Raw genomic sequence first — 21,456 nt, 5'->3', positions numbered from 1 at the left:
TTTGTGTGGCCATAATCCCCCCCCAAAAATCCATGCCTTTTGTGCCAGTGGCCATTATGCCGTTGGGCTGAATATAATAATTATAATTCCCTTCTCCCCTCTGAGTACCGAAGCACCTCTAGCTCACATGGCTCTCCGTCACATGATCGGGTCTTAATCACAGGCTACAAGGGAAGACAGACACATCAGGGAACCAACTGTGTGCTTCCTTATCTAATTTCAAGGCATATATTGAAGATATTGAAAGAACTGTCCACATGTACTTTTTGGCAGCCAACAAGATGAGTAGGCCTAATGAACAGCAAAAGCACTAGCCTATGTCAATCTACTATACCCCATAGTGCAAAAGTTGATCTATTCTATTCTGGGTGAGAAATAAATATTCCAAACATAGTCTGGGACAGTTGTGGAATGCGATAGATCCCAAATTAACACAACCACTAGCATAAAAAAACTGATTTTATCAATGAGCATGATTCCATAGATGAGAAAGTTTAGCTTAAAATGTTGATAAACTATTAGGCCGTTTTAAAGCAGATTAAGTTGCTTCATTTTAAGAAGTTATTTGGCCCCTTTAGTTGTGACACAAACCTTATCAAAACATATAGGCTTATGGGCTAGGCTACATGAGGTGTGCGACTATGATATGAAAAAGTTGCAAAAAAAGCATGCACTGTTTGCCTTAAGCTGGACAAGTGATAATATATCATTCACAAGTGATAGGCTAATATTGTCACCCATCACACTATTCTTGATTTAATCTTGTCTTTACTTAAACTAAACAATATGTGTGAAATTTGTTTTGATTTAGAATGGACCAATATCATGCACCTGTCTCAAAACATGGGCCGCAGAAAAAAAATACATGTCATCTCTGCACTTAAATAACAAATGGAGGACGCTTTTCCCGTGGTTCATTTTCATGCCAGCCAGGTAGGCTATACTCCTGCTTTAAAGAAAAGCAATGTGCTTAATATTAGGAAAGTTGAGAAATATATATACACTAGGCCTAGCCTATAGAAAGCTCATGGGGTCCTCCTCTTTTTAACAGAGGACATCACACTGTTTTATCACGCAATAGCATTGCCTATAGAAATGTTTGATTAGATTTTCGATTACATTTGCATTGATGTCCGAGTGATTAGAGGGACAATAGAGTGCTGAGTATGAGGCAGTTAGCAAGTTCGGTAGGCTACTAATCACCATCAGCAGCATCAGAGCATGGATAAGCCTAATTACCGTGACAAAATGGTCACATGGAATTTGACTGCCATCATGACTCATGACCGCCGGTGTTGCGGTAATACAGTCACTGTACATGCCAAACAGAGAGCTATCCCAAGATGTCCTCAAGTTCTTTCAGCTCAACAGCTACACTGTGTGAAGATGAGGAACTGGCTGTAAAGGACAGGACTATAGCAACTGATGCTAATAATCAATGTATTCCTTAGCATCAGTTGTTATAGTCCTGTCCTTTACAGACAGTTCCTCATCTCCACACAGTGTAGCCATTGAGCTGAAAGAACTTTGAGGACATCTTGGGATCTCTCTCTGTTTGGCTGTCTCCTTGGCAGGGAGGGTATCATAGGGCACTACTCTAGAATGACCCCCTACCCCTAGAGTAACAAATTAAATCAGTTTTATAGATGAAAATGTATGAAATTCAGAAAGGATAGTCAGCACATTTGAAATTCGCCGATCATGAGCATGTATTTGAGATGCAATATGTAGACGAATCATTCTGCACAGCACTTTGCTTCAAAACCCCGAGTAACCTTTTTGATTGGCTTCAAGTTGCCAAAGGTACATAACACCGCTAAATGTATCATTGTTTCTGATGTAATGATACTTTTAGTATCCACTTCTTGCTTCCTTTTTGACTAGGTGTTATGATAGTTCTCAGTCAGCGTTTCAGCCATAGACTGAAGGAAAGTATAAAACAATCAATTATACGGTCAATAACAAAAATCAATTCTAGATATGAAATCTCGGTTTGAGGATTCTCAGGAATCAGGAGAACATAAGCAGGAAATCCAGAATCCAGAATTAATTGAAAATTCCTAGAGTTTTGTAAGCTTGTCTTACAAACTGGTTCAATGAGTGTCACACTGCTCATGTCCATTGGTTTGGAGGTGAAGGTTGAGCCTCCTTCAAACGACAGCTAAACCACAGAGACAGAGAGATGCATTCACTTAAATATTTCTTTGCGTCCGCTGCAATCCATGTCAATGCATCCATTGAAATATATGTATCCATTGCGTAATAGTATAGTTAGTACATTCCGTGTGAACAACAACAACAATATGAACTGTACAGCTGCTCAGTTTCAAAGAAGAAAACAAGGAAGATATTTTATTTCTTTATTATTATTATTATTATTATTATGTTGATCCACCTCTACGCAGATGACACCATTCTGTATACTTCTGGCCCTTCTTTGGACGCTGTGTTAACAAACCTCCAGACGAGCTTCAATGCCATACCACTCTCCTTCCATTGCCTCCAACTGCTCTTAAATGCAAGTAAAACTAAATGCATGCTCTTCAACCGATCGCTGCACGCGCCTGCCCGCCCATCTAGAATTACTACTCTCGACAGTTCTGAATTGGAATATGTGGACAACTACAAATACCTAGGTGTCTGGTTAGACTGTAAACTCTCCTTCCAGACTCACATTAAGCATCTCCAATCCAAAATTAAATCTAAAATCGGCTTCCTATTTCGCAACAAAGCATCCTTCACTCATGCTGCCAGACATACTCTCGTAAAACTGACTATCCTACCGATCCTTTACTTCGGCGATGTCATTTACAAAATAGCCTCCAACACTCTACTCAGCAAATTGGATGCAATCTATCACAGTGCCATCTGTTTCGTCACAAAAAAAACACATACTACCCACCACTGCGACCTGTATGCTCTCATTGGCTTGCCCCCGCTTGATATTCGTTGCCAAACACACTGGCTTCAGGTCATCTATAAGTCTTTGCTAGGTAAAGCCCCGCCTTATCTCAGCTCACTGGTCACCATAACAGCACCCACCCGTAGCACGCGCTCCAGCAGGTATATTTCACTGGTCACCCCCAAAGCCAATTCCTACTTTGGCCACCTTTCCTTACAGTTCTCTGCTGCCAATGACTTGAACGAATTGCAAAAATCACTGAAGCTCGAGACTCATCTCTCCCTCACTAACTTTAAGCACCAGCTGTCAGAGCAGCTCACAGATCACTGCACCTGTACATAGCCAATCTGTAAATATCCCATCCAACTACCTCATCCCCATACTGTTGTTTATTATTTATTTTTCTCCTTTGCACCCCAGTATATCTACTTGCACATTCATCTGCTGCACATCTATCACTCCAGTGTTTAATTGCTAAATCGTAATTATTTCTCCCCTATGGCCTATTTATTGCTGTCACAGACGTTGTCATGGAGAGAAGACCAAGGCGCAGCGGGTATGTGATACTCATGGTTTTAATTTCAAAAGAGTAAAGTATTCACTGACAAAACAATAAAGATGACAACAGCAACAGTTTTACAGGCTATACAAACGCAGTGCAAAAACAACTACCCACAACCCCAAAGAAAAACACACACATCTATATAGGACTTCCAATCAAAGGCAACTCAATACACCTGCCTTCAATTGGAAGTTCCAATCACCAACACAAACATTCACACACACAAAAATGCCACGTCCTGACCCCCAAAATAATACAATAGCTCCATCTGCTGGTCAGGACGTGACAATTGCCTTACCACCCTAATCTTACTTCATTTGCACACACTGCCTTTTTTCTATTCTATTGACGCCACAGGTGTCTGAAATAAAAAAAAGGGAAAAGCAAAGGGAATTGGTGGCAGCTAATAGGCCGGTGACGACGACCGCCGAGCGCCACCCGAGCAGGAGGGGGCGCCACCGTCGGTGGGAATCGTGACAGTACCCCCCTCCTGACGCACGGCTCCTGCAGCGCGCCGACACCGGCCTCGAGGTTGACCCGGAGGGCGAGGCGCAGGGCGATCCGGACGGAGGTGGTGGAAATCCCTCAACATAGATGGGTCCAGGATGTCCTCCGCCGGCACCCAGCACCTCTCCTCCGGGCCGGACCCCTCCCAGTCCACGAGGTACTGCAGGCCCCTCGCCCGGCGTCTCGAGTCCAGAATGGCCCGTATGCTGTACGCCGGGGACCCCCCGATGTCCAGAGGGGGCGGAGGGACCTCCGGCACCTCATCTTCGTGAAGGGGACCAGCTACCACCGGCCTGAGGAGAGACACATGAAACGAGGGGTTAATACGGTAATAGGAAGGGAGTTGCAACCGATAACACACCTCGTTTATCCTCCTCAGGACTCTGAAGGGCCCCACACACTGCGGCCCCAGCTTCCGGCAGGGCACGCGGAGGGGCAGGTTCCAGGTCGAGAGCCAGACCCTGGCGGTCAGCACTCCTCTTCTGCCGCGCACTGGCCTCCTTTAGTGAGTCCTGAACGGCTCTCCAGGTCTCCTTGGAGTGCTGAACCCAGTCCTCCACCGCAGGAGCCTCGGTCTGGCTCCGGTGCCATGGTGCCAGGACCGGCTGGTAACCTAACACACACTGAAAGGGTGATATGTTAGTCGAGGAGTGGCGAAGTGAGTTCTGGGCTAATTCAGCCCAGGGAATATACCTCGCCCTCTCCCCTGGCTGGTCCTGGCAATACGACCTCAGGAACCTGCCCACCTCCTGGTTCACCCTCTCCGCCTGCCCATTGCTCTCGTGGTGATAACCGGAGGTCAAACTGACCGAGACCCCCAGCCGCTCCATAAACGCTTTCCAGACCCTGGATGTGAACTGGGAACCTCGATCAGAGACAATGTCCTCCGGCACCCCGAAGTGCCGGAAGACGTGGGTAAATAGGGCCTCCGCAGTCTGCAGGGCCGTAGGGAGACCGGGCAATGGGAGGAGACGGCAGGAGTTAGAGAACCGATCCACAACCACCAGAATCGCCGTGTTCCCCTGAGAGGGGGGAAGATCTGTTAAGAAGTCGATGGACAGATGCGACCATGGTCGTTGTGGAATGGGGAGGGGCTGTAACTTCCCTCTCGGTAGATGCCTAGGAGCCTTACTCTGGGCACACACCGAACAGGAAGAGACATAGGACTTCACGTCCTTAACCAAGGTGGGCCACCAGTACTTCCCCCTTAGACTCCGCACTGTCCTCGCCTCACCAGGATGACCCGCAGTAGGTAGCGTGTGCGCCCACCGAATCAAACAATCACGAACACCGAGCGGCACATACATGTGCCCCACGGGCACCTGCGCAGGCGCAGGTTCCAACACCAATGCCCGCTCGATGTCCGCGTCCACCTCCCATACCACTGGTGCCACCAGCCTAGATGCTGGAATGATGGGAGTTGGATCGATGGGCCGGTCCTCCGTGTCATAGAGACGGGACAGTGCGTCGGCCTTAGTATTCAGGGAACCTGGTCTATAGGAGATGGTAAATCTAAACCGGGCGAACAACATGGCCCACCTCGCCTGACGTGGATTCAGTCTCCTCGCTGCCCGGATGTACTCCAGGTTTCGGTGGTCGGTCCAGATGAGAAAGGGGTGTTTAGCCCCCTCAAGCCAGTGCCGCCACACCCTCAAAGCTTTGACCACCGCTAGCAACTCCCTGTCCCCCACATCGTAGTTACGCTCCGCCGAACTGAGCTTCTTCGAAAAGAAAGTGCAGGGGCGGAGTTTCGATGGCGTACCCGAGCGCTGTGATAGCACGGCACCCACCCGAGCCTCGGATGCGTCCACCTCCACTACGAATGCTAGAGACGGGTCCGGGTGCGCCAACACGGGTGCGTCGGTGAACAGCGTCTTCAACTTCTTGAAGGCTCCGTCCGCCTCCGTCGACCATCGCAAACGCACCGGCCCCCCTTCAGCAGTGAGGTAATGGGAGCCGCTACCTGGCCAAAACCCTGGATAAACCTCCGGTAGTAATTGACAAAGCCTAAGAACCGCTGCACCTCCTTCACCGTGGTTGGAGTCGGCCAATTACGCACGGCCTTAATGCAGTCACACTCCATCACCACCCCCGTGGTGGAAATGCGATAACCCAGAAAGGAGACGGCTCGTTTGGAAAACTCACACTTCTCAGCCTTAACGTATAGGTCACGCTCCAGCAGCTTACCAAGCACCTTGCGCACCAGGGACACATGCGCGGAGCGGGTGGCGGAATATATCAGAATGTCATCGATATAGACAATCATGCCCTGCCCGTGCAGGTCCCTGAGAATTTCGTCAACAAAGGATTGAAAGACGTCTGGAGCATTTTTCAACCCATACGGCATGATGTGGTACTAAAGGAGGTTTTCCACTCGTCTCCCTTCTTGATACGCACCAGATTATATGCGCTCCTGAGATCCAATTTTGTGAAGAACTGTGCTCCGTGAAATGATTTCACCGCCGTAGCAATGAGAGGTAGTGGGTAACTAAATCCCACCGTGATAGCGTTTAGACCTCGGTAATCAATGCACGGACGCAGACCTCCCTCCTTTTTCTTCACAAAAAAGAAACTCGAGGAAGCGGGTGAGATGGAGGGCCGAATGTACCCCTGTCCCAGGGATTCCGTGACATATGTCTCCATAGCCGCCGTCTCCTCCTGTGACAAGGGGTACACGTGACTCCTGGGAAGCGCAGCGTTTACCTGGAGATCTATCGCACAATCCCCCTGTCGATGAGGTGGTAATTTAGTCACCCTCTTTTCACAAAAAGCGATCGCCAAATTGCCGTATTCAGGGGGAATGCGCACGGTGGACACCTGGTCTGGACTCTCCACCGACGTGGCACCTATGGAAACTCCTAGACACCTCCCTGAACACTCCTCTGACCACCCCTGGAGAACCCCGTTTCCACGAAATACGGGGATTGTGACCAGCCTAGCCAGGGGACCCCAGCACCACTGGAAACGCAGGCGAATCAATAAGGAAAAAACGAATGCGTTCCATATGATTCCCCTGCGTTACCATGCCCAGTGGCACCGTAGACTCCCTGACTAGCCCTGACCCTAATGGTCGGCTATCTAGGGAGTGCACGGGGAAAGGGGAATCGATCGGCACCCGCGGAATGCCCAGCTTAATGGCAAGTCCACGGTCCATAAAATTCCCAGCTGCGCCTGAATCGACTAGCGCCCTATGCTGGGAAGAGGGGGAAAAATGTAGTAAAAAAACAGGTAAAAACACGTGACCAACAGGGGGTTCTGAGTGAATCTGGTGCTGACTCACCTGAGGTGACCGAAAAGTGTTCTGCCTGCCATCTCGACTCCCAGACTGGCTCCTCCAGCACCGGTCGGCCGTGTGTCCTCTCCGACCACAGCTGGTGCAGGAGGAGCCACCTCCTCCGGTGCCCCTTGGCGCGGTCCCCCCCACCTCCATAGGGGTAGGGGCGAGGGTGCACGGGGGTGGAACGGGCAGGACCCTCTCCGAACGCCCGTGGGCAGCCAGCAAATTGTCCAGACATATGGACATATCAATCAGCTCGTCCAGGGACAGAGCTGTGTCCCGACAGGCCAGCTCCCTGCGGATGTCCGCCCGGAGACTGCAGCGGTAGTGGTCTAGGAGGGCCCTGTCGTTCCACCCCGCCCCAGCAGCCAAGGTCCTGAACTCCAGCGCGAAGTCCTGAGTACTCCTCGTCTCCTGCCCGAGGTGGAACAGCCGTTCACCCGCCGCTCTTCCTTCCGGAGGGTGGTCGAACACGGCCCGAAAGCGGCGGGTGAACTCTGGGTAGTGGTCCCTCGCCGAGTCTGGACCGCTCCAGACCGCATTAGCCCACTCCAGAGCTCGGCCCGTCAGGCAGGAAACGAGGGCACTCACGCTCTCCTCCCCCATGGGAGCAGGTCTGACGGTGGTCAGGTACAGCTCAAGCTGGAGCAAAAACCCCTGGCACCCAGCCGCCGTCCCATCGTACTCCCTCGGGAGCGCCAAACGAAGCGCACCAGAGCCAGACGTCATGGGAGGCGAAGATGGCTGTATCGGGGGAGGTGGAGGTGGAGAGAGGATAACACTTCTCTCCCATCGGTCCATCCTCTCCATAATCTGGCCCATTGCCGATCCGATGCGATGTAGGACCGTCGTGTGGTGGAGCACGCATTCTTCTATCGAGGGCAGAGGAGTGCCCGCTGCTTCCGCTGATTCCATACCTTTATGGTGGTGCGGGATTCTGTAACGGCGTTGGTAGTCGTGGTTTAGGAATGAGGCGCAGGAAGCAACGAGCACAGGGAGTGTTGTTTTTTAATAACACTTTGAGAAACAAAAACCAAGTAACCAAAATAAGGTGTGACAATGCCAAGCCGAACATGAACAAGACAGTCGGAAACAACAATCAATCCCGCACGAAAAGGAGCGGGCCAGCTAACCTAAATAGCCCCTCTAATGGCTAATTGACCACAGGTGTCTAAAATAAAAAAAAGGGAAAAGCAAAGGGAATCGGTGGCAGCTAATAGGCCGGTGACGACGACCGCCGAGCGCCACCCGAGCAGGAGGGGGTGCCACCGTCGGTGGGAATCGTGACACGCTGCTTTGCTTTTTCTTGGCCAGGCTGCAATTGTAAATGAGAACTTGTTCTCAACTGGCCTACCTGGTTAAATAAAGGTGAAATAAATAAATAAAATAATTAAATCTCCCTCTTTAGTTTTCGCTATGGTCCAGCCAAAGGCCAACATACTTTTCACTGTCTCCTTTATGAACCAGCGATACACCTCTGTGTCCTGAGGAAAACAAATATGAAAGTAGCAAATGGAAGATAAAATGTTGAACTGTAAGAAATACAGACAAATACATACAAATATTACAGATTTTATTCTAAATATAAAAATCCTACAGCATACAGTACTCTCTCTGTTTGCTGTAGCTTAGACCTACCCTCTCAGCCAGAGCTATGTAATGCTTCAGAAGAGAGTGTACTTTGGTCTCTTCATAGAGCTCCTCAAGGACCAAGCCATTGGCAATCTGAAAGACAGCAACGATACCCATAACTAATTAATCATATACAGTATGTTAATCCTATACACACATAGCATATTCTCCATACGAAGCAGTTCATGCTTGACACAGAATGACGATGCAGTTGACGTTTGACACAGAATGACAGTCAAAGTTATTATACAGAACATACTCTATACTCATAGTAAGCTCAGTTACCTTGTCCATTGACCACTTCTCATGGGTGTGTTCTGCATTTATTCACCACAAACTCCAGTTTCTCTGGTACAGACACTAATTAAGAAGAAAACATTTCTACATTCATGACACATATCAGAACAATTTTATATTAGAAATGATAATGTCATGTCAATTTAAGGGGGATTTCTACAAGAGAGGGGAAGAATAACGATAGTTCAAAGGCCCTAGCTGAAGGCTCACTTGTAGGAGTCTACAGGCTGGGAGTCAAAGTATCCCTCTCCATCCACGGAGTGGGTGTCTCTCCAACCAGGCTCAAACAGGGTCCATGTGGTCAAGAGGGAGGGCTCCAGCTGCAGCTGCCAGATACTGCAGAGCCAGCCTAGAGAGCTCAGTGTCGTAGGGCTGTTTAGGAGAGGAGACAGGGAGGAGGAGACAGGGAGAGTCTGAACAAACACATGCCTTAGGACTACACAGGAAAAGACACACATAATATAAATAATGGACTGGGTGGGTTAGTGTGAGCAGTAGCATTATTGCTTGGTCTGAAAACAAATCCCATGCCCCCTCCAATATATGTTTACAAATCTAAATGGTCCCGATTACATATGAATGGGCCTGGTTATGATATGTTGACAACTTCGCTTATCCTTCAAATGGGCTATTGGGAGCTCCCTTTGTAGGCTATTGCTTACACCCTTCAAGTCTGTTAACATCAAAGGGTTGTTTTTGGGACAGGCTGGGTTAAGAGTTGGTCCAACTGTACCTTCCTGGAGAGCGCGTTGAACAACCCCCAGAATAGCTACTTCCGGTCCGGAGCGAGCAGTCGCACTTCGCTTCGCTCCACAGGTAATATTACACTTCTTTACATTACAACGGTTTGGTTTGTTTGATCTGAGCAATTTTTTCTTAGCTATCATAGATAATTGTGTAGTTTAGAGTAATTAGAGTAATTATCGAGGCCAGCTATTTTTTCGTCCTCCTAACGTAGTCAACACTGCTAGCTGCTAGCTAGTCAACACCGCTAGCTAGCCAACCGTTACCGACTAGCAGCGCTGTAGATACTAATACATTACAACGGAACGATTTGACTAGTGCAGTGTTAGCTAGCTAGCTACATAGCTGTCTTTGTCATAGCTTGATAACTGTATAGTTTAGTAATTATCGAGGTTAGCTAGGTTAGCTAGCCAGCTATTTCCGTCCCCCGCGACGCCATTGTTCCATACCTAGCCATACCTAGCCAACTATTACCGACGAGCAGCATTGTAGAAACTAAATACATTACAAAGGAACGTCTTGATTAGTGTTATGTTATGTTAGCTAGCTACAAAGTTGCTTTTGTATAATAGCCAACCTCTACCGACTAGCAGCACTGTAGAAACTATTACATTACAACGGAACGATTTGACTAGTGCAGTGTTAGCTAGCTAGCTACATAGCTGTCTTTGTCATAGCTTGATAATTGTGTAGTTTAGTAATTATCGAGGGTAGCTAGGTTAGCTAGCCAGCTATTTCCGTCCCCCGCGACGCCATTGTTCCTTACCCAGCCAACTATTACCGACGAGCAGCATTGTAGAAACTAAATACATTACAAAGGAACGTCTTGATTAGTGTTATGTTATGTTAGCTAGCTACAAAGTTGCTTTTGTATAATAGCCAACCTCTACCGACTAGCAGCGCTGTAGAAACTATTACATTACAACGGAACGACTTGATTAGTGTAGTGTTGTGTTAGTTAGCTAGCATTTTCGTCATTTTAGTCAATAAGATTTTCGCAACGCAAGCTTAACTTTCTGAACATTCGAGACGTGTAGTCCACTTGTCATTCCAATCTCCTTTGCATTAGCGTAGCCTCTTCTGTAGCTTGTCAACTATGTGTCTGTCTATCCCTGTTCTCTCCCTTCTGCACAGGCCATACAAACGCTTCACACCGCGTGGCCGCTGCCACTCTAACCTGGTGGTCCCAGCGCGCACGACCCACGTGGAGTTCCAGGTCTCCGGCAGCCTCTGGAACTGCCGGTCTGCGGCCAACAAGGCTGAGTTCATCTCAGCCTATGCTACCCTCCAGTCCCTAGACTTCCTGGCGCTGACGGAAACATGGATTACCACAGATAACACTGCTACTCCTACTGCTCTCTCCTCGTCTGCCTACGTGTTCTCGCATACCCCTAGAGCATCGAGCCAGCGGGGTGGTGGCACTGGAATCCTCATCTCTCCCAAGTGGACATTCTCTCTTTCTCCCCTGACCCATCTGTCTATCTCCTCATTTGAATTCCATGCTGTCACAGTTACCAGCCCTTTCAAGCTTAACATCCTTATCATTTATCGCCCTCCAGGTTCCCTTGGAGAGTTCATCAATGAGCTTGATGCCTTGATAAGTTCCTTCCCTGAGGATGGCTCACCTCTCACAGTTCTGGGTGACTTTAACCTCCCCACATCTACCTTTGACTCATTCCTCTCTGCCTCCTTCTTTCCACTCCTCTCCTCTTTTGACCTCACCATCTCACCTTCCCCCCTACTCACAAGGCAGGCAATACGCTTGACCTCATCTTTACTAGATGCTGTTCTTCCACTAATCTCATTGCAACTCCTCTCCAAGTCTCCGACCACTACCTTGTATCCTTTTCCCTCTCGCTCTCATCTAACACTTCTCACTCTGCCCCTACTCGGACGGTATTGCGCCGTCCCAACCTTCGCTCTCTCTCTCCCGCTACTCTCTCCTCTTCCATCCTATCATCTCTTCCCTCTGCTCAAACCTATCTCCTGATTCTGCCTCCTCAACACTCCTCTCCTCCCTTTCTGCATCCTTTGATTTTCTCTGTCCCCTATCCTCCAGGCCGGCTCGGTCCTCCACTCCTGCGCCGTAGCTCGACGACTCACTGCGAGCTCACAGAACAGGGCTCCGGGCAGCCGAGCGGAAATGGAGGAAAACTCGCCTCCCTGCGGACCTGGCATCCTTTCACGCCCTCCTCTCTACATTTTCCTCTTCTGTCTCTGCTGCTAAAGCCACTTTCTACCACTCTAAATTCCAAGCATCTGCCTCTAACCCTAGGAAGCTCTTTGCTACCTTCTCCTCCCTCCTGAATCCTCCTCCCCCTCCCCCCCTCCTCTCTCTCTGCGGATGACTTCGTCAACCATTTTGAAAAGAAGGCTGATGACATCCGATCCTCGTTTGCTAAGCCAGACGACACCGCTGGTCCTGCTCACACTGCCCTACCCTGTGCTTTGACCTCTTTCTCCCCTCTCTCTCCAGATGAAATCTCGCGTCTCGTGACGGCCGGCCGCCCAACAACCTGCCCACTTGACCCTATCCCCTCCTCTCTTCTCCAGACCATTTCCGGAGACCTTCTCCCCTACCTCACCTCGCTCATCAACTCATCCTTGACCGTTGGCTACGTCCCTTCCGTCTTCAAGAGAGCGAGAGTTGCACCCCTTCTGAAAAAACCTACACTCGATCCCTCCGATATCAACAACTACAGACCAGTATCCCTTCTTTCTTTTCTCTCCAAAACTCTTGAACGTGCCGTCTTGGCCAGCTCTCCTGCTATCTCTCTCAGAATGACCTTCTTGATCCTAATCAGTCAGGTTTCAAGACTGGGCATTCAACTGAGACTGCTCTTCTCTGTGTCACAGAGGCTCTCCGCACTGCTAAAGCTAACTCTCTCTCCTCTGCTCTCATCCTTCTAGACCTATCTGCTGCCTTTGATACTGTGAACCATCAGATCCTCCTCTCCACCCTCTCCGAGCTGGGCATCTCCGGCGCGGCCCACGCTTGGATTGCGTCCTACCTGACAGGTCGCTCCTACCAGGTGGCGTGGCGAGAATCTGTCTCCGCACCACGTGCTCTCACCACTGGTGTCCCCCAGGGCTCTGTTCTAGGCCCTCTCCTATTCTCAATATACACCAAGTTGGCTCGGTCATATCCTCACATGGTCTCTCCTATCATTGCTACGCAGACGACACACAATTAATCTTCTCCTTTACCCCCTCTGATAACCAGGTGGTGAATCGCATCTCTGCATGTCTGGCAGACATATCAGTGTGGATGACGGCTCACCACCTCAAGCTGAACCTCGGCAAGACGGAGCTGCTCTTCCTCCCGGGGAAGGACTGCCCGTTCCATGATCTCACCATCACGGTTGACAACTCCCTTGTGTCCTCCTCCCAGAGTGCTAAGAACCTTGGCGTGACCCTGGACAACACCCTGTCGTTCTCCACTAACATCAAGGCGGTGACCCGATCCTGTAGATTCATGCTCTACAACATTCGCAAAGTACGACCCTGCCTCACACAGGAAGCGGCGCAGGTCCTAGTCCAGGCACTTGTCATCTCCCGTCTGGATTACTGCAACTCGCTGTTGGCTGGGCTCCCTGCCTGTGCCATTAAACCCCTACAACTCATCCAGAACGCCGCAGCCCGTCTGGTGTTCAACCTTCCCAAGTTCTCTCACGTCACCCCGCTCCTCCGCTCTCTCCACTGGCTTCTAGTTGAAGCTCGCATCCGCTACAAGTCCATGGTGCTAGCCTACGGAGCTGTGAGGGGAACGGCACCTCCGTACCTTCAGGCTCTGATCAGGCCCTACACCCAAACAAGGGCACTGCGTTCATCCACCTCTGGCCTGCTCGCCTCCCTACCTCTGAGGAAGCACAGTTCCCGCTCAGCCCAGTCAAAACTGTTCGCTGCTCTGGCACCCCAATGGTGGAACAAGCTCCCTCACGATGCCAGGACAGCGGAGTCAATCACCACCTTCCGGAGACACCTGAAACCCCACCTCTTTAAGGAATACCTGGGATAGGATAAAGTAATCCTTCTAACCCCCCCCCCCAAAAAAAAAGATTTAGATGCACTATTGTAAAGTGGTTGTTCCACTGGATATCATAAGGTGAATGCACCGATTTGTAAGTCGCTCTGGATAAGAGCGTCTGCTAAATGACTTAAATGTAAATGTAAATGTAGCTTCCTGGAGAAGTGAAGCTCCTCCTCTGAGGCGGAGTCCACGTGTCCCAAACCTCCAACTCTGCTCATAGTGATTGGTCAACAGCTGAAAATATGGAGTTACCCAAAGTCAATGTCTTCAGAAAAGTTGTACAGGTTGAAATACACACATATATTACATGGCCTGTGTGTATTACTGCTGTTATACGCCAAGTGTTTAAAACATTATGAACACCTGCTCTTTCCATTACATAGACTGACCAGGTGAATACAGGTGAAAGCAATGATCCCTTATTGACGCCACTTGATAAATCCACTTCAATCAGTAAAGATGAAGGGGAGGAGACAGGTTAAATAAGGATACAATTGAGACATGGATTGTGTATGTGTGCCATTCAGAGGATGAAGACAAAAGATTTAAGTGCCTTGGAACGAGGTATGGTAGTATGTGCCAGGGGCACCGGTTTGAGTGTGTCAAGAACTGCAACGCTGCTGGGACATCCAGCCAACTTGACACAACTGTGGGAAGCATTGGAGTCAACATGGGCCAGCATCCCTGTGGAATACTTTCGACACCTTGTAGAGTCCATGCCGCTGCAACGCTGCTGGGACATCAAGCCAACTTGACACAAATGTGGGAAACATTGGAGTCAATGTGGGCCAACATCCCTGTGGAATACTTTCAACACCTTGTAGAGTCCATACCTAACTTTTTACAACAGGTGGGTCTAATCCTGGATGCTAATTGGTTAAAATCGCTTTCCAGCTGGTGTTAACACCGGCTAAAGCTATGACGTTGAAATGCCTATTTACTTTTTTCCATCTGACTGCGCAATCCATTGTCTCATCAGCCCAGCCAGACAATTTATGAACTTGGTCTCCACTGTAAAAAGCATATATAGATTATCTCCCATTTCTTTTAAACTAGCAATTGATTTTCAATAGCGGAGATTTGTATAAACATTGCTGTCTGTCTCTCTGACATTTACAACATCGTTTCAGTATTGAAATTCGATCTCCAGCTGTCCCATAATAATGAATGTGTAGGGGTCGGTAGTCGGCATGAGATACAGGCATGCAGCTTTTCTCAGCCAGTCAGCATCATTTTATGCAGGGGCACCCCTTTCACTGAGGATGGGGGCGGGGTCTGAAGTTGCATGTTTGTCCCCTCCAGTTTTTTCATCGCAATGTGATACATAAAGCAGCAAAGGTGTGCTTTAGGAGCATGTGGATGCCTCTGAGAGGTTGGGTAAGCTGTTTGGAGTTTTCAGCTGGCTGGATTTAGGACTGCAAGGACACCACAGAGAGGGATGACAGGCTGTGTGAAGGCAAAGCTTCTGGAAGGCTGGCTGGACCAGCACAGAAGAGTTGAGAATAGTTCAGCGTGCATATGTTGCGCTCTTTCACCGAGATGTAAACTATTTAGTTGACTGATGTAGCTGGCAACGTAACTGCTGTTTAACAGAAAAAAAATGAAACTAGTATTTATTCGCAGTGCTGAGCTAGTATTGTAAATGACATGTAACATTAGCTAATGTTTCATCCCCTCTCAACTGAGGTGAATGAATAAGCTACGCTAACTAGTAGCTACCACATGCGGGTCAGCTCTAGCATCCAGTTATCTGTCAGATAGTAATAATAGCCACCTCATATCACTATCTAACAGCTGCTGTTTGTATGGAGATGTTTTGTAGCCTTTGTTTTGTCCCATTTCTGAAGTAAATTAACTTGGCTAGCCTTCGCCAGTTAATGTATCATTAGAGAGAGATGGCCAAAACTTGGCTAACATCAGTTATTCGTTTTGACTCAATCACACTAGAGTCAAACAATGAAACCATCGACCAAACGATTGAATATTGATATTCTTATGTTTTTTCAGAACAATATGAGTTTTATTAGTCAGTATGGCAATGTAACGTTATTGATCTGTCAGTTTTCCTAGCTAATTCCCTACTTCTCACACTGACACAGTAGAGGTCTGCAGGACTGATTTCTTCATCCTGCTCCCGCCTGCACTTGCTGGCTTTCTGTCCGACTCCCACCCTCTACTGCAAGAACTGGTCCCAAACCAGTTATTTTAGGCGAATGTGGCGCAGCTCACTTGCCAGACATGGTCCCAGCAATTTTGAGCCCTATAGGCAATATCAAAAAACGCAAAAATAACTTAAGAAATAGGTTAAATTGCCAGAGATTCTCACATGGCCCTTGTTTTGCATCACTGAGCTATGTAAGGCAATATGAGAGATGTATTTTGATGAGAGCAGAATTGGAGAGACTTGCACTTTCTCTTGAGATATTTTTATAGCCTACCTTTTAGGAGTGGGAAGATTTTCAGACAGAGAAATATGAGTGATGAATATTTAGGCCTATTTCTAGGCAATGTAGTAAACTATAGCCTAATCATAGGCCAATTTAGGAAGTACATTTCCTTGGAAAGATAACTGCCACGTCCTTCTCTGCGCATGCATAGGCTATAGCCTACTCTATTTAATTGAGACTACACGCGCACCAGATCTCACAGGTATGGCTACTGAACTCGAATCAGCAAGAATGATGACAGCTACACTTGCTATGTTTTGCATAGGCCTATAGGATATAGCCTACCTTAGGAGGATGATTTGCAGGCAGAGACAAGTAAATGGGCAATCAATACCCACTCGCTCACCATAGTAGTCTAACCTACAGTTGAAGTCGGAAGTTTACAAACACCTTAGTCAAATATATTTCAATTCAGTTTTTCACAATACCTGACATTTAATCCAAGTAAAAATTCCCTGTCTTAGGTCAGTTAGGATCACCACTTTATTTTAAGCCATTTTGCGACAACTTTGGAAGTATGCTTGGGGTCATTGTCCATTTGGAAGACCCATTTGCGACCAAGCTTTAACTTCCCGACTGATGTCTTGAGATTTTGCTTCGATATATCCACATACTTTTCATTCCTCACGATGCCATATATTTTGTGAAGTGCACCAGTCCCTCCGGCAGCAAAGCACCCCCACAACATGCTGCAACCTTTCTGGCGCAGGCGTTCTGCTAGCGACCCACCTCGACAACATCCGGTGAAATTGCAGAGCGCCAAATTCAAAACACAGAAATAGTCATAATAAACATTCAGAAAAATACAAGTGTTATACATCGGCTTAAAGATTAACTTCTTGTTAATCCAGCCACTTTGTCAGATTTCAAAAAGGCTTTACGGCGAAAGCTTACCATGCGATTATCTGAGGACAGCGCGCCGCCTAGAAAAGCATACAAACATTTTCCAACCAAGTAGAGGAGTCTCAAAAGTCAGAAATAGCAATAAAATGAATCGCTTACCTTTGAAGATCTTCATCCGGTTGCAGTCACAAGAGTCCCAGCTACACAATACATGTTTGTTTTGTTTGATAAAGTCCCTCTTTATATCCCAAAAACTCAGTTTTGTTGGCGCGTTTTGTTCAGTAATCCACTGGCACAAAGGCAGTCAAAACATGCAGACGAATACATCCTAATAGTACCAGTAAAGTTCGTTGAAATATGTCAAAAGATGTTTATAATTAATCCTCAGGTTGCCAATAGTCTAAATAATCGTTAATATTTAACCAGACAATAGCGTATTCAATATAAAGGAAAATCAACGAACGGCGCGCACTCGGTCACGCACGCAAACCACCACTGCATGATTCTACAGTCCACTGACAGAAAGGTCTCATTCTTCTTCATTTTTCAGAAACCAAGCCTCAAACAATGTCTAAAGACTGTTGACATCTAGTGGAAGCCATAGGAACTGCAATCTGGGTCCTAACCCATTAGATTGAAAACTACCAAGATCAAAAAAATCCCACTTCCTGGATGGATTTTCCTCAGGTTTTCGCCTGCCATATCAGTTCTGTTATATTCACAGACATTATTTTAACAGTTTTGGAAACTTTAGAGTGTTTATCCAAATCTACCAATTATATGCATATCCTAGCTTCTGGGCCTGAATAACAGGCAGTTTACTTTGGGCACGCTTCTCATCCAGACGTCAAAAATACTGCCCCCAAGCCATAAGAAGGTTATTAATGACTCCAACCTAAGTGTATGTAAACTTCCAAATTCAACTGTTTGTGCACAATTCCTTTTCAATGACGATTACTTTTTTTGGATTGTACTTTGACTCACGTTGGTTGCACACCCTCCACTGTCAATGTACATTTACAGATTTTTATTTAACTAGGCAAGTCAGTTATGGACAAAATCTTATTTACAATGAACAGGGCAGATTTTTTTCTTGTCAGCTCGGGGATTCGAACTAGCAACCTTTCAGTTACTGGCCCAAAGCTCTAATCACTAGGCTACCTGCCGCCACAATTTACAATAGTAAACTAGTCTAATAATATTTAAGAAAACTTGAAAATGAAGTTAACTGCCACATGATTCTCTGCCCATGTAGGCAGCCTACTCTATTTCAATGAGACCACACACACACCAGGCACACTTGAACTCTCATGCCCAACTACGAGAGGTAGGCTACTGAAGTTGAAGCAGCGAATTCTGTGTGTGAATGTGAAAAATAGGTGTTTTTAATAAAATAGGTAGGCTAATGCAGACAAAGCAAAAAAAGGACAATTTCCAAATAATCGTCTGACAAAAGGCTCCTGCCCGCAGCATGAAAATTGCAGACCACCCCCGCAATGATCTCTGTTCGGGACCTTCAGGTCTCGCAGCCATCCAGCGGGAATGCAGCCATCTAGTGCAGTCAGTACACAACACCATGCTCATCATGTCTTAGCAGGATCAGATAGTGACAGGGGTCCCAGCAGGATCAGACAGCCAGGGAAGACCAGTCTATAGAGATCAGGTGAATTTTGCAGAATATTAACAATATCAGTGAATGATACAAAGTAGCTACAGGATAGTAGCTTAAGCTTAACGCTACAGTCTGGGATCTAGGAATAATGGTCATTTCAAGGGGTCAGGCAACCAGGAAAGACCAGTTTGTGATGGAGGTGAAGTGCATTTTGCCGAAACAACACTTTATTCCCCTGTGCAGAAAACACTGGACAAGCCAGATGCTATTTTATGGCAGTCTGACAAACCTCAAAGTTGATTTCCAAACTGTATCAATGGTTGGTTGATAGAGGCTTTTCCCAATGACACAAAACATGTAAAACAAAAATGTGAGAAGACCTGGTAGAAGCTATTGATGACGATAAATGGATAAAGATATGTTTGAATCCCCAGTCATGTTCAAATTATTGTTGTTTTAGACCATCCATAGAACGTACTAAATGCCAGTGAAACTGAATGACATGCACTCAGAAATGTCATTCCTCTGCTGAAGGTGTACAACACAAAGGGGAACATATTTGCATATGTTATGGTCTTGTGAAGGCTGGCTGAATTCTGGCAAAGAGTACAGTGGCTTACAAAAGTATTCACCCCGATGGCATTTTTCCTATTTTGTTGCCTTACAACCTGGAATTAAAATGGATTTTTGGGGGGGGTTGTATCATTTGATTTACACAACATGCCTACTACTACTTTGAAGATGCAAAATATTTTAATTGTGAAACAAGAAATAACACAAAAAATTAGCGTACATAACTATCCCCCCAAGTCAATACTTTATAGAGCAATTACAGCTGCAAGTCTCTTGGGGTGTCTCTATAAGCTTGGCACATCTAGCCACTGGGATTTTTGCCCATTCTTTAAGGCAAAACTGCTCCAGCTCATTGAATGTGTTCCACTGGTGTACAGCAATCTTTCAGTCATACCACAGATTCTCAATTGGATTGAGGTCTGGGCTTTGACTAGGCCATTCCAAGACATTTAAACGTTTCCGCTTAAACCACTCAAGTGTTGCTTTAGCAGTATGCTTAGGGTCATTGTCCTGCTGGAAGGTTAACCTCCGTCCCAGTCTCAAATCTCTGGAAGACTGAAACAGGTTTCCCTCAAGAATTTCTCTGTACTTAGCGCCATCCATCATTCCTTCCATTCTGACCAGTTTCCCAGTCCCTGCCGATTAAAAATATCCCCACAGTATGATGCTGCCACCACCATGCTTCACTGTGGGGATGGTGTTCTCGGGGTGATGCGAGGTGTTGGGTTTGCGCCAGACATAACGTTTTCTTTGTTGCCTCTGATTAACCTCTTATGGCTAGGGGGCAGTATTTTCACGGCTGGATAAAAAAACGTACCCGATTTAATCTGATTATTAGTCCTGGCCAGAAACTAGAATATGCATATAATTATTAACTTTGGATAGAAAACACTCCAAAGTTTCTAAAACTGTTTGAATGGTGTCTGTGAGTATAACAGAACTCATTTGGCAAGCAAAAACCTGAGAGATTCCTTTACAGGAAGTGGCCTGTCTGACCATTTATTTGCTTTCTTTGACATCTCTTCCAAAAACTAAGGATCTCTGCTGTTACGTGACACTTCCCACGGCTCCAATTGGCTCTCAGAGCCCGGGAAAAACCTGAATGACGTAATTCAAAGCCCTGGCTGAAACACACGAGCGCTTTTGCTAAGTGGTCTATCAGAGGACAAAGGGCTTAGGCGCGGGCACTGGCCGCCCCCGCCTTTCTGTTTTTCCCTCTATTTACAGACAGGCAGATTCCCGGTCGGAATATTATCACTTTTCTACGAGATAAATTGCATAAAAATTGATTTTAAACAGAGGTTGACATGCTTCGAAGTACGGTAATGGAATATTTAGAATTTTTTTGTCACGTTATGCGCCATGCGCACGACCGTGATTTACCATTCTGATAGTGTCTAGAACGCACTAACAAAACGTCGCTGATGGAACATAACGATGGATTATTTGGGACCAAACCTACATTTGTTATTGAAGTAGAAGTCCTGGGAGTGCATTCTGACGAAGAACAGGAAAGGTAAGACCATTTTTCTTATAGTAAATATGATTTTGGTGAAGGCTAATCTTGCCGGGTGTCTAAATAGCTAGCCCGTGATGGCTGGGCTATGTACATTTACATTTACGTCATTTAGCAGACGCTTTTATCCAGAGCGACTTACAGTAGTGAATGCATACATTTCATACATTTTTTTTTCTGTGGATAGCCCCCCATTGGGAATCGAACCCATAACCCTGGCGTTGCAAACACCATACTCTACCAACTGAGCTACAGGGATGTACTTAGAATATTGCAAAATGTGCTTCACCCGAAAAGCTATTTTAAAATCGGACATATCGAGTGCATAGAGGAGTTCTGTATCTATAATTCTTAAAATAATTGTTATGCTTTTTGTGAACGTTTATCGTGATTAATTTAGTAAATTGTTAGTAAATTCCCCGGAAGTTGGCCGGGGATATGCTAGTTCTGAACGTCACATGCTAATGTAAAAAGCTGTTTTTTGATATAAATATGAACTTGATTGAACAAAACA

The sequence above is a fragment of the Salmo trutta genome, chromosome 18 (assembly GCF_901001165.1).
Source record: "Salmo trutta chromosome 18, fSalTru1.1, whole genome shotgun sequence".
Taxonomy (NCBI): domain Eukaryota; kingdom Metazoa; phylum Chordata; class Actinopteri; order Salmoniformes; family Salmonidae; genus Salmo; species Salmo trutta.
Note: the sequence above shows the minus strand (reverse complement) of the source record.